Genomic DNA, 11607 nt, shown 5'->3' with positions numbered 1-11607 from the left:
CTTTCCAACTCTATCATCCTATGTTTTATGTTCTATCTATCAGAAAATAAGAGCGTAGCTGAAAGACAAAATGATAAAATATTCACGTGGCTTGTTTGGGGAGTGGCTGTATAATCTGTTGAGTATTGGAGTAGAGACAGCCTACGCCCAATGACTGGGAAAATGAAGCTCTTGCTCCCTTGTAACGTAGAGAGAGAAAAAAAAAATAGGAAATACGAATGCAACAATTCCCAGAGACTGTTTGTGTAATGTTCAAGGAAATGCATTGGGCAGAATTCTGATTTCAAGGTGACAGTGGGATAATTTGGAGATTGCAATGTGAGCCTGGATGCACATGCCAGATTTTTAGTTTATCCTTGAGGAATGTAGGAACGCTAGAATATTTATTGATTTAGCTAAAGCATATTGTAAAGGGAATAAATATGACTTATGGGATGCTTCATAGGTTGATGGGGTTGAAGGATGATTGCTGAATGCAGTCAGGAGCGAGGCAGGAGTGAGAATAATTGGAACACTTAGAAAGGGCTCACCGAGAAACTAATGACACACCAGCTAGAGCAATCAACTTTAGAACTGACAATGAAGATACTGAAGTGGTAGACAGCTTCTGGCTCTTTGAGTCAGTTATTGACGGTAAAGGAACCGGCTGTCAAGAAATATGCCACAGATTATTAGCACTTGACAGAGTAGCCACCAAGACCTTGGGAAAGAGAGTCAGATGCTGAGATCCATCTATTCTTACAAAGTTTCAGAATTGCTCAGACAATGTGTAGGGAGTAAAGAGGACGGGTTTGAAGGTTAGAGGGAAGATCTCCACCAAGGTAACAAATCAGTGGTGGGATTCATTTTTTTTTTAAACTACCGGTTCTGTGGGCGTGGCTTGGTGGGCGTGGCTTGGCTTGATGGGCATGGCAGGGGAAGGTTACTGCAAAATCCCCATTCCCTCCCACCCCACTAACCTGCTTTCCAGCTCCGTTCTCCTGTGCAGGGCAACAAAAAAAGACCCAGCTGATCGGCTGGGACTTGGGAGGCAGAGAATAGATGGCCCATTCAGAGGTGGTATTTGCCAGTTCTCCAAACTACTCAAAATTTCTGCTACCAATCCTCCAGCACTGGTCAGAATCTGCTGAATACCACCTCTGTAACAAATGAATAAACAAGACATGAGCCCCAAGACAAGAATGTAGTTTATAAAAACACTTCAGACAACTACACACAGACAGGGAAAGAGAGAAACAGAGACAGAAACAGACAGAATGAATGAATGAATGAATGAATGAATGAATGAATGAATGAATGAATGAATGAATGAATGAATGAGACAGAGGGAGAGATAGATAGACAGATAGACAGAGTGAAAGAGACAGAAGGAGAGGCAGAGAGGCAGAGAGAGAGGGAGAGACAGAGAGGGAGAGATAGACAGACAGAGTGAAAGAGACAGAGAGGGGAGAGATAGACAGACAGACAGAGTGAAAGAGACAGAGAGGGGAGAGATAGACAGACAGACAGAGTGAAAGAGACAGGGAGGGAGAGAGGGGGAGAGAGACAGAGACAGACAGACAGAGTGAAAGAGACAGGGAGGGAGAGAGGGGAGAGAGACAGAGACAGACAGACAGAGTGAAAGAGACAGGGAGGGAGAGAGGGGGGAGAGAGACAGAGACAGACAGACAGAGTGAAAGAGACAGGGAGGGGGAGACAGAGAAAGAAAGAGAGAGGGAGGGAGAGAGACAGAGAGACAGACAGACAGAGGGAGTGAAAGAGACAGAGGGAGAGACAGATAGACAGAGTGAAAGAGACAGGGAGAGACAGACAGACAGACAGACAGACAGACAGACAGACAGACAGACAGACAGACAGAGTGTACATCCTTCCCCCACCATCTAGTCAGAGCTGAAGAAGCTTCTTGGATGAGAAGGGAAATGTCTTCAAAGAAAAACCAGAAAGTCCAGTGGCCTCTTGTAGAAGCATCTTTGGGACAACCATGACCTGGAGGATTGAGAATCTCCATAGAGAGAGAGAGAGAGAGAGAGAGAGAGAGAGAGAGACCTTGGCATGTGGATTAATGCATTGCAGACCACAATTTGGGGGAGGGGAGACCACTTTGCACACATTAGTAAAATGCTGCAGTCGCTTACGTGATTCTCTCAATTACATCTTATTAAGATTTCAGTTTCAGCTGGGAAATTGGTTATAGAAACAGATGTTTCTGAAATTGCTCGGATTTAACTTTGAAGCGCTATGCAAAAATTGTTAAAGTATAGGATATTATCTCAATTACTACCAAACCACAGGTTACATTGGCAGCACGATCAGAGTTTTCAAATGTTCAGGAAATTGCTTTTAAGGTTGGGCAAAAATGGGTCTGCTCTGGTCTGGGGAGAGATCATGACCAAGAAAAAGAAGGTGCAGGAGAAACCTTGGTTTATTATCATAGTTTAGTGCTAAAAAGACATAACTACAAATAGAACCTATTATTTCCTATCCATTTTAATATTGCAATCACACACAGCTATGATTCCTTTGCGTGTTGAGAGCTGCAGAAGTCTAGGTTTTCCCTGTCCACCTGCTTATTTTGAACTAGAACATAAAATATGTATCACTCTGCAACCTGTAGGTGTCTACCTGTCCCAAATACTTCCCTTACAAGCTGCCATTCTTCCAACCCCACTGGAACTGGCAAGCCTAAGTGAGAGACAGAAAGTTTCCTTCCCTTTTATGGGATAGCATAACAATAGTATTTAGACTTATATACCACCCCATCGTGCAAGGGTCTTCAAACTTGGCAAGTTTAAGACTTGTGAACTTCAACTCCCAGAATTCCTGAGCTAACATGACCAGAGGAGGAATTCTTTGAGTTGAAGTCCACAAGTCTTAAAGCTGTCGAGTTTGAAGACCCCTGCCATAGCGCTATACAGCACTCTCTGGGAGGTTTACAATGTAAGCATTATTTGTATATTGCCCCCAACAATCTGTGGTCCTCATTTTACAACCTGGAAAGGATGGAAGGCTGAGTCAACCTTGAGCCAGTCAGAATCCAACTGCTGGCAGTTGGCAGAATTATCCTGCAATCTTGCACTTTAACCACCGTGCCAACAGATGCTCATAAGACACCAAACACCATAGGTCTGGCAAGTGAGGAGGAAACTTCCTAAGAGCAGAATGATCAAATATAACCAGAAGCATCTCCTGAAGTGCTAATGAGGTGGGAAAATATCAAAAGCAGCACTGTGTCACTGCAAGGCAAGTTTATTTATGGTAGAGCCATGGTGGTGCAGTGGTTAGAACGCAGGATAGCAGACTAATTCTGCCAACTGCCAGCAGTTCAATCCTGACTGGCTCAAGGTTGACTCAACCTTCCATCCTTCTGAAGTCGGTAAAATGAAAAACGAGATTGTTGGGGGGGCAATAGGCTGACTCTGTAAACCGTTTAGAGAGGGCTATAAAACACTGTGAAGCGGTTATGTTAGTTTAAGTGCTATTGCTAAGTGCTATGCTATTGTTTTATTTTTCGTTTATTAAATGTCAACCTCGCTTTCAAGTTGGTATGGCGAAGATGTAATCGGCGGCTTATTCCTGTGTGAACTGGTGAAGAGGCTAATTTTATAAGCGATAATGGTGGAATGTCTTCTGAATAGACTGGGACTCTGGCGCTTCTTCTAAAGGCTTTTACAACCTTCTGAACAAGCAAAGTCAATAGAGAAGGAAGATTCACTTAATAACCATGTTGCTAACTTAATAACTGCAGTGATTCATTAACTGCCATGGCAAAAAGTTGTAAAATGAGGCAAAACGCACTCTCTTAGCCACTGTCTTGCTTAGCGATGGAAATTTTGGCTCAATGGCTATATGGTTGCCACAACCATGGGGATGTTGACATGATCCTAAGCGTGGCACAAAGGCAACACAGTCACATAAGTAAGAAGAGTCCCTTTAGTACTGTTCTGACCCAAACCTTGTTCCAAGGAAACAAACACCAAACAGAAGTAACAGCAAAAGCTTTTAACGATTCTTTATGAATTCCGTCCCTTCATGGTTAAAAGGCTGTTTCAAACTAACTGTCTCTGATAAGAACGAGCCTTGCCAAGGTTGTGTAAGGCTGCCAAGAACACTAGATAAAGTTACTAAGAAATTTCGAACACAAAGAGTCTCCAAACACCAACCAAGATATTCCGAACATCCACAAGGCTTGAGTGTAAAAACTTCTTTGCTTCCTGCAAAGAACTCTGGTTTCTCAGCTGGCTTTTATCTCTGAAGGGAGGGGCCATTACCTTGCAGCCTTACTCTCAAGTCGCCCATGCTGCTGCAGCTGCTCTTTCCTTCGAGCAGCCCTGCGCGCATGCACACTGGGCACAGGGTCCTTGGGAATCTCTTCATCACTGCTGCCAGCCTCCATAATCTCTGAAGGCAGCATTCTACTCCCTGATAGTCCTGGCCCCATCCCTGCATCACACGCAGGCCCCTCATCTGAATCCTCAGTCTCCAAGAGCTCAGCCATCTGCACCTGATGCTGGCGAACCACAACAAGTACCTCCAATTTTGCTCCCAATGTCCAGGTTACCTTCGCTGGAGAAAAAACTCTTTAAGTGGAGGAAACTCAGTTCGAAAACAAAGTCCATACAAACTGTAAAGAAAAATCCACACAAACCACGCTGCAGTAATTAACTTGACAGGGCAGGAGAAGGAATTGCAGATTTGAAAAGCCAGCAAAACACACACAGTTGGGAAGACGCCAGGAACCCAGAGAAGCCTCAACAATACCAGATAATTCACAGTTTGCTCTCAATGGTTGGCTGTGCACAACTCCCCCTTTTAAACACTGTGTTCCCAGCTGCAGCTAATTAAGGGAATCAGAGCCCTTTCCTCCCCTGTAAGCCATGCAACTCACATTGCTCCCTTCTCCGTTCCTCCCTGTGTGCCCTAGGATGAAGAGGGGGTGGGCCTGGGTCTTCCTCTGAATTCCCTCTCCCTTGTTCTACTTCTTCCCTGCTCTGCCCAGCTGGACTTTGCCCTTCCCCAGTTTCTTCCCCAGCCAATGGAGCCACACTCCCAATCCCTGTCAGCTGCTCAGCCTTCTCCTCGGAATCGGATTCCAACTGGGACACGACACTAAGCGTCATAAGTCATCATAACTTTGAATGGTCACTAAATGAATGGGGGTAAGTCAAGAACTACCTATACTAACTTTACCCTTTTCAAATGCTTCTCCGATGACAGAGAGCTTGCAAAGGCTTATTTCCTCGTTCGGTGATGGATTCTCTCTTGTTGACAAAGTCTGTTTGACAGTGTGGAGAAGGTCTAACACATGACACTAGGAAAGAAGAACAGGTGCTCTCTGTGACACATTCCTAATCAGTGTGACATTTCAAATAAGATTGTTTCATGCAGCAGACACACAAAAATGACCTTGGTTTACTTCTAGGACTTACATCTTATGTAATATCATTGGACAGCAGTGGGTAGAATTTCAATTAGGATACAGCATAAAAGGAACCGTATGAAGTGGTGCGGTGGCCTAGAGGTGGAGCTCTCACCTCACAATCAGGAAACCGTGAATTTGATCCTAGGTAAAAAGCAGATATTTCTCTCTCTGGGCACAGTCTGTCAAACAAAACTCCACATTGGTGACAGGAAGGGCATCCGGCCAGTAAACACTCTGCTACCTCCAATCAGTTGCCCAGACTCCACCCCACAAGGGATTATGAGGTCATTAAAACATGATGATGGTAAAAGCTACCATTTGATAAGATAGTTCTACCAAAACCTTCCAAAATAACCCAGGGAATGATCCAGGAATTAATTTTCAATAGTTGAAATGACCAAACGTATTCTGATTTGAAAGTTAAGTCTTCTATTTCCAGTGGAAAACAATACATGTCACAACCCTAACCCTAACCCTAACTCTAACCCAGAGAGCAAACACAGACAAAGGCAGCAGCCCCCACCTTTTAAGGTTTAATCACAATTCTGTTCCTTTACAGATAAAAGGCTGCTTTCCAACAATTAGCTCCGACAAGAAAGAGCCTTGCCAAGTTGTTTGTCAAGGCTGCCAAAAACCCAGCGATAAGAACTAATTTACAGAATTCACCAAACACGAACGAAGATGTCCACCAGTTGAGCTTCAGAGCTTCTTTGCTGTCTGCAAAGAATGCTTTTCCAAACCTGGCTTTTATCCTCTTGCGGGAGGGCCCAGTACCTTGCAGCCTTACTCCCGAGTCGCCTGTGCTGCTGTAATTGTTCTTTGCTTCAAGCAATCCTTCATGCACGTGCACTTGGCACAGGCTCCTCGGGAACCTCCTCATCACTGCTGCCAGCCCCCACCATCTCTGAAGGCAGCAGTCCACTCCCTGATAGGTCCTGGCCCTTCATCAAAGTCCTCGCTCTCCTCAGCCATCTGCACCTGCTGCCGGCTAACCACAACAGGGGTTTGTTCCCTCTGTTTATTTACAGTAGCTTGCTGTGTCCCTTGTGGTGGGGAAGCAGTTTCTTCCTTGGGTGTTCCTTGATTAGAATATTATTCTCTGCTTGTTGGTCTGCGTTAAACCTTGCTTATCTCAATGTTGGCTGATGGAGAAGGATGTGTGTGAATCAGGGGTGACATTCAATTTTTTTCCCTATCAGCTTTGTGGGCATGGCTGTGTATACTTGGTATAATAGTAATAGCAACCAGGGGCAATTTTTTACCAATTCAAATCGTCCCTACCACCTCTCCCAAGGTGGACCGAGGTGATTGAATTTCACCCCTGCTTCTGGTCGTTTCTTTTAGGAAGTGATGGAAAGATTGGAGGCTAAAACAAATGAAGAACGGTTGCAGAAACTGGGACTGGCTAGTCTAGTGAAAAGAAAGACCAGAGGAGACATGATAGCAGTCTTCCAATAATTGAGGGGCTGTGCCACAGAGAGGAAGGAGTCAAGCTCTTTTCCAAGGCACCAGAAGGAATAATGGATGGAAAATGAACAAGGAGAAATTCAACCTAGAAATAAGGAGAAATTCTCTGACAGTGAGAACAATCCAACCAATGGAACAGAAGTTGCCTTCCAAAATTATGAAAGCTTCATCACTGGAGGCTTTCCAGAAGAGACTGGACCTGTCAGAAATGCTGTAGGGTCTCCTGCTTGGATAGAGGGTTGGACTAGATGACCTACAAGGTCCCTTCCAACTCTGTTAATCTGTAAACGATGTATTTTAATTGGTTTAGGATTTTCCCCGATTGCATTCTGAGGGAAGCAGAAAATTTTGGCTTGCAAAAAGAAAGCAAATGTTTTCAAAGAAAGGGAGCGGAAACAGGAAGCGTGGCTGAAAAGACCCGTCTCTTAGTTTCCGTAGATTTGCAAACGTCTCTCCAAATCTCTCAGAGAGAATGAAGCAATTATCGAAGGAAAATGATAAAGGGTAATGAAGCAAAGACCATCTGGGTGAGAAGCACAAAAGCAATTTGGGAGGAAAAGAATTTAAAGCTTTCACGGTTGCTGAACTTATATTTCCTCTCTGCAGATGTTTTATGATGAGGCTAACATCGTCCGTGTGCAGGAGAATGGGATCTGATCTTACAAGGTAGTCCTGGTCTTACGACAGCTCACTTAGTGACTGCTTGAAGTTACAACATTGCTGACGAGAGGGGCTTCTGACCAGGGGTGGGATTCTACCAGTTCAGACCGGTTCTGGTGAACCGGTAGTTCCGGTGATCATTTGGCTCCACCTACCTGCCCCTGCCCTTTCCCTGTGCTTTATTTCCTTGTTTTGGAGCACAGCTGATTCGTGCGGTAGAGCGGTTTTGCCGCGCCTCAGCTGTTTTACTCACCGGGGCTGCAGTAGAAGGTGTCAGCCTCCAAGAATCCTTCTTCTGCTTGTCTTTCTGGCTGCCATAAAAATGGGGGGGAGGGAAGAATAATTGGGCTTCGTGGGAGGAAGGGTACTAGAGGTTTAAGTTGGTGAAATGTTAAAGTTGGGATATTTTTTCACTATGCTTACTTGCTTACTGCACAGATGTAGCCCCTTATCTGTCTAAGCCAAGGTCAACCATCTTGGCATAGCAGATGTCTGAAACACCACCTGAAGATGCCTGTCATGCCCCTGTTGGAATCTGATTCCGAGGGGGAGGTCGAACAGCTGACAGGGAGTGGGAGTGTGGCTCCGGTGGCTGTGGAGGAAACTGGGGAAGGGCACAGTCTGGCTGGGCATTCAGAGGAAGACCCAAGCCCACCCCCTTTTCATCCTAGGGCATGCAGGGAGGAACAAATAAGGGAGCAACCTGGGTTACAGGGGAGAAAAAGGCCCTGATTCCCTTCATTAGCTGCAGCTGGGAATACAGGATAAAAAGGGTGTTTGTGCACATAACCTTGCTGGAAGCAAAGCGTGCATGATCTTTGTTGTCAAGTCCTATATGGGTTCTGACGTCCTCCCAACTGTACCGTGTTTCTCCAACAATACGACCTCCCCCAATAGGAAGACCCAGCATGTTTTCTAGGCATAAACTCAAATTAAGCCCCTCCCCCCAAATTTAGGCCTATTTTGAAACATGCAAAATGGGGGGAAGGGCGAGGGGACTTGCCATTAGGAACACCCTGCGGGCAGCAATTCCTCGCCACCAGCTGCTCCTAATGAGTGATCATGGCAGAGCGTGGAGAGCTCCCTACTCCTGCCAAGCACCTTTGCGGCAGACCCAAGACCTTCAGCGCCCGCTGCTGTTGATTTCCCTTCTGCCCATGCTGCCGCGGCGTTTGGAGCTGCCACTTCCACGTTTGGAGCACCACTGCTGTTTGGAGCACCGCTGCCGTTTGGATCTGCCGCTTCTGCATTTGGAGATGCCGCTGTGTTTGGATCTGCCGCTTCTGCATTTGGAGTTGCCGCTGCGTTTGGAGCTGCCACTTCCACGTTTGGAGTGCTGCCGCTGTTTGGAGCACTGCTACTGTTTGGAGCGGCCGCTTCCACATTTGGAGCTGCCGCCGCGTTTGGAGCTGCTGCTTCCGCGTTTGGAACCCCACCGCTGTTTGAAGCACTGCCGCTGTTTGGAGTTGCCATGTCTGCATTTGGAGCTGCTGCCGCATTTGGAGCTGCCGCTTCTGCGTTTGGAGCACTGCCGCTGTTTGGAGCACCACCGCCATTTGGAGTGCCGCCGCCACTCCAAACATGGCGGCAGCTCCAAACGTGGAAGTGGCAGCTCCAAACACGACAGTGGTGCTCCAAATGGCAGCGGCACTCCAAACACGGAAGCAGCAGCTCCAAACGTGGCGGCAGAATGGGTAGAAGGGAAAGCAACAGCGGCGGGTGCCAAAGGTCTTGGGTCTGCAGCAAAGGTGTTTGGTGGGAATAGGGAGCTCTCTGCGCTTCGCCATGATCACCCATTAGGAGCAGCTGGTGGCGAGGCTGCCCACGGGGCGCTCTAGATGAGGATGCAAGGGGTGGAATTAAGTCACCCCCAAAAAGACGGCCTAGCTGTTTTTTCAGGGCTCAAAAAAATATAAGACCCGGCCTTATTTTATGAGAAACACGGTATGTGTTTCATTATTTTTTGAGTTCTGCAATTCCTTATCCTGCCCTGTCTCGTAAATTGCTACAGTGTGGTTTGTGTTCATTTTTATTTATAATTTATATGTGCTTTGGGTTTGGACTGAATTTCTTCCCTTTAAAAACTGTTCTTGGGAAAGTTTTTTTCTCCAGCCAATCATAATTGGACATTGGGGACCAAGTTGAAGGAATTAAAGGGATTTTACTTACTTTTGTGACTTTGTTGCTTTTGTGCCATGCCCTGGGTCATCACAATGCCCCACATAACATTATACACATCTCAGATTGGATGGCCAGTTTGAACTATTGGGGGTGGAAGCATTGGCATAACTTTCTATATGTGATTTTTCCCGCCTATTGTCTCAGATCTTGTATTTCTTCTGATGCTACCACTTCAATTTTCAGTAAAAGTCCCTTTCTCTATAACAGTCTTGGGTTTCTTTCTTGGATTTTGAATGGAGCCTCACCTGACATTAGGTAAGTATTATTACTGAAAATGGGCTTTTTAAAGGGTGTACACGCATGCGAAACAGGGAATCACCGAACCAGTTGTTACGCTGGTTGAATCGCACCACTGCTTCTGACCCTTTTTCACACTTATGACCGTTGCAGCATCCCCCATAGTCACGTGATCAAAATTCAGACAGTTGGCAACCGACTTACATTTATGGCAGTTGCTGTGTCCCTGGGGGGGTCACTGTGATCCCCTTTTGCGACCTTCGGACAAGCAAAGTCAACGGGGGAGGCCAGATTCACTTAACAACTGTGTGTCTAACTTAACAACGGCAATGATTTCCTGAACAACAGGGTCAAGGAAGATTGTAAAATGGGGCAAAGCGACACTTAATGAATATTCTCCGCTTAGCAACATAAATTTTGGGCTCAGTTGTGGTTGTACGTTGAGGAGTTGCCTCATAAAGAAATATTTATACATTGTATTTATATACCACCCTTATTATTTTTATAAAGAAATCGTGGGTGGGGTGGGGTGACAAACGTACCTAATATTCCTTCTTCCTCCTATTTTCCTTACCACAACAACAACCCTGTGAGGTGGGTTTGGGCTGAGAGAGAATGAATGGCCCAATGTCACCCAGCCAAATTTCATGCCAAAGGTGGGACTAGAATTACTGCATTATCTAGCCATGGTGGCGCAGTGGTTAGAGTGCAGTACTGCAGGCTACTTCTGCTGACTGCCAGCTGTCTGCAATTCGAATCTCACCAGGCTCAAGGTTGACTCAGCCTTCCATCCTTCCAAGGTTGGTAAAATGAGGAGCCAGATTGTTGGGGGCGATAGGCTGACTCTGTAAACTGCTTAGAGAGGGCTGTGAAGCACTGTAAAGTGGTATATAAGTCCAAGTGCTATTGCTATTGTTATTTTTGCCTCCAGATAGAGCTCATTTGGTAAGATTGATAGAATTGGTATTTAATTCTCAAACTGGATAGAAGGCACAGCATAATTTAATTTTCCTCTCAACTTTCTCTCAAAAGAGAGGACTAGGTAAACAGTGCCTGATAAATTGATTTGTATTTTGGGTGAATTCCTGGGTGAATTCTCCACACATCTATGAGCAAATCTTGATCTTCATTTATTATGGTTTATCATCTTAGTAAGGAAAGGAAGATGATTCCATCTGATGAAGATGATGAGAAAGACTGCCTTTTCTCATCTTGAGTGATTTGTAGAAGAGCACTCTCAGAGAGACACAGTGAATTCAAAATGAAATATGAAATTTATAATACATTCAGAAGAGGCATTTGAAAAGTCTTCTACAAAAAGCAACCATTCAACTCAGCTAAGGTCCTAGTTTGCAGTAAGTTCACTATAGTGGTCCTTCATATATGACCACAACTGGGCCCAAAACTTTGTTTTGAAACATTTGTTAATTTTGCCCCCTTTTATGACTTTTCTTGCCACAGTTGTTAAGTGAATCACTGAAATTGTTGAGTTAGTAACTTGGTTGTTAAGGGAATCTGGCTTCCCCATTGACTTCACTTCTCAGAAAATCACAGAAGATGATCACATAACCCCTGGGACACTGCAACCGTCATAAATATGAGTTGCCAAGGGTCTGAATTTTGATCATAAGACCATGGGGATG

General features: G+C 45.3%; 1 long non-coding RNA gene across 1 annotated transcript in view; it reads left to right on the top strand.

Annotated features, from left to right (window-relative positions):
* Positions 1-691: 691 nt before the first annotated feature.
* LOC148130359 (uncharacterized) overlaps positions 692-11607 on the top strand; it is a 33122-nt gene continuing 22206 nt past the window's right edge. Inside the window, exon 1 of the long non-coding RNA XR_015749704.1 lies at positions 692-821. This is a non-coding gene — a long non-coding RNA (uncharacterized LOC148130359). The remainder of the gene's footprint in view (positions 822-11607) is intronic.

Source organism: Notechis scutatus, chromosome 5, assembly GCF_049901735.1.
Source record: "Notechis scutatus isolate UNSWTSFEM ecotype Mainland chromosome 5, rNotScu1.2, whole genome shotgun sequence".
NCBI lineage: Eukaryota > Metazoa > Chordata > Lepidosauria > Squamata > Elapidae > Notechis > Notechis scutatus.
This window is presented reverse-complemented; position numbering and strand designations above follow the sequence as displayed.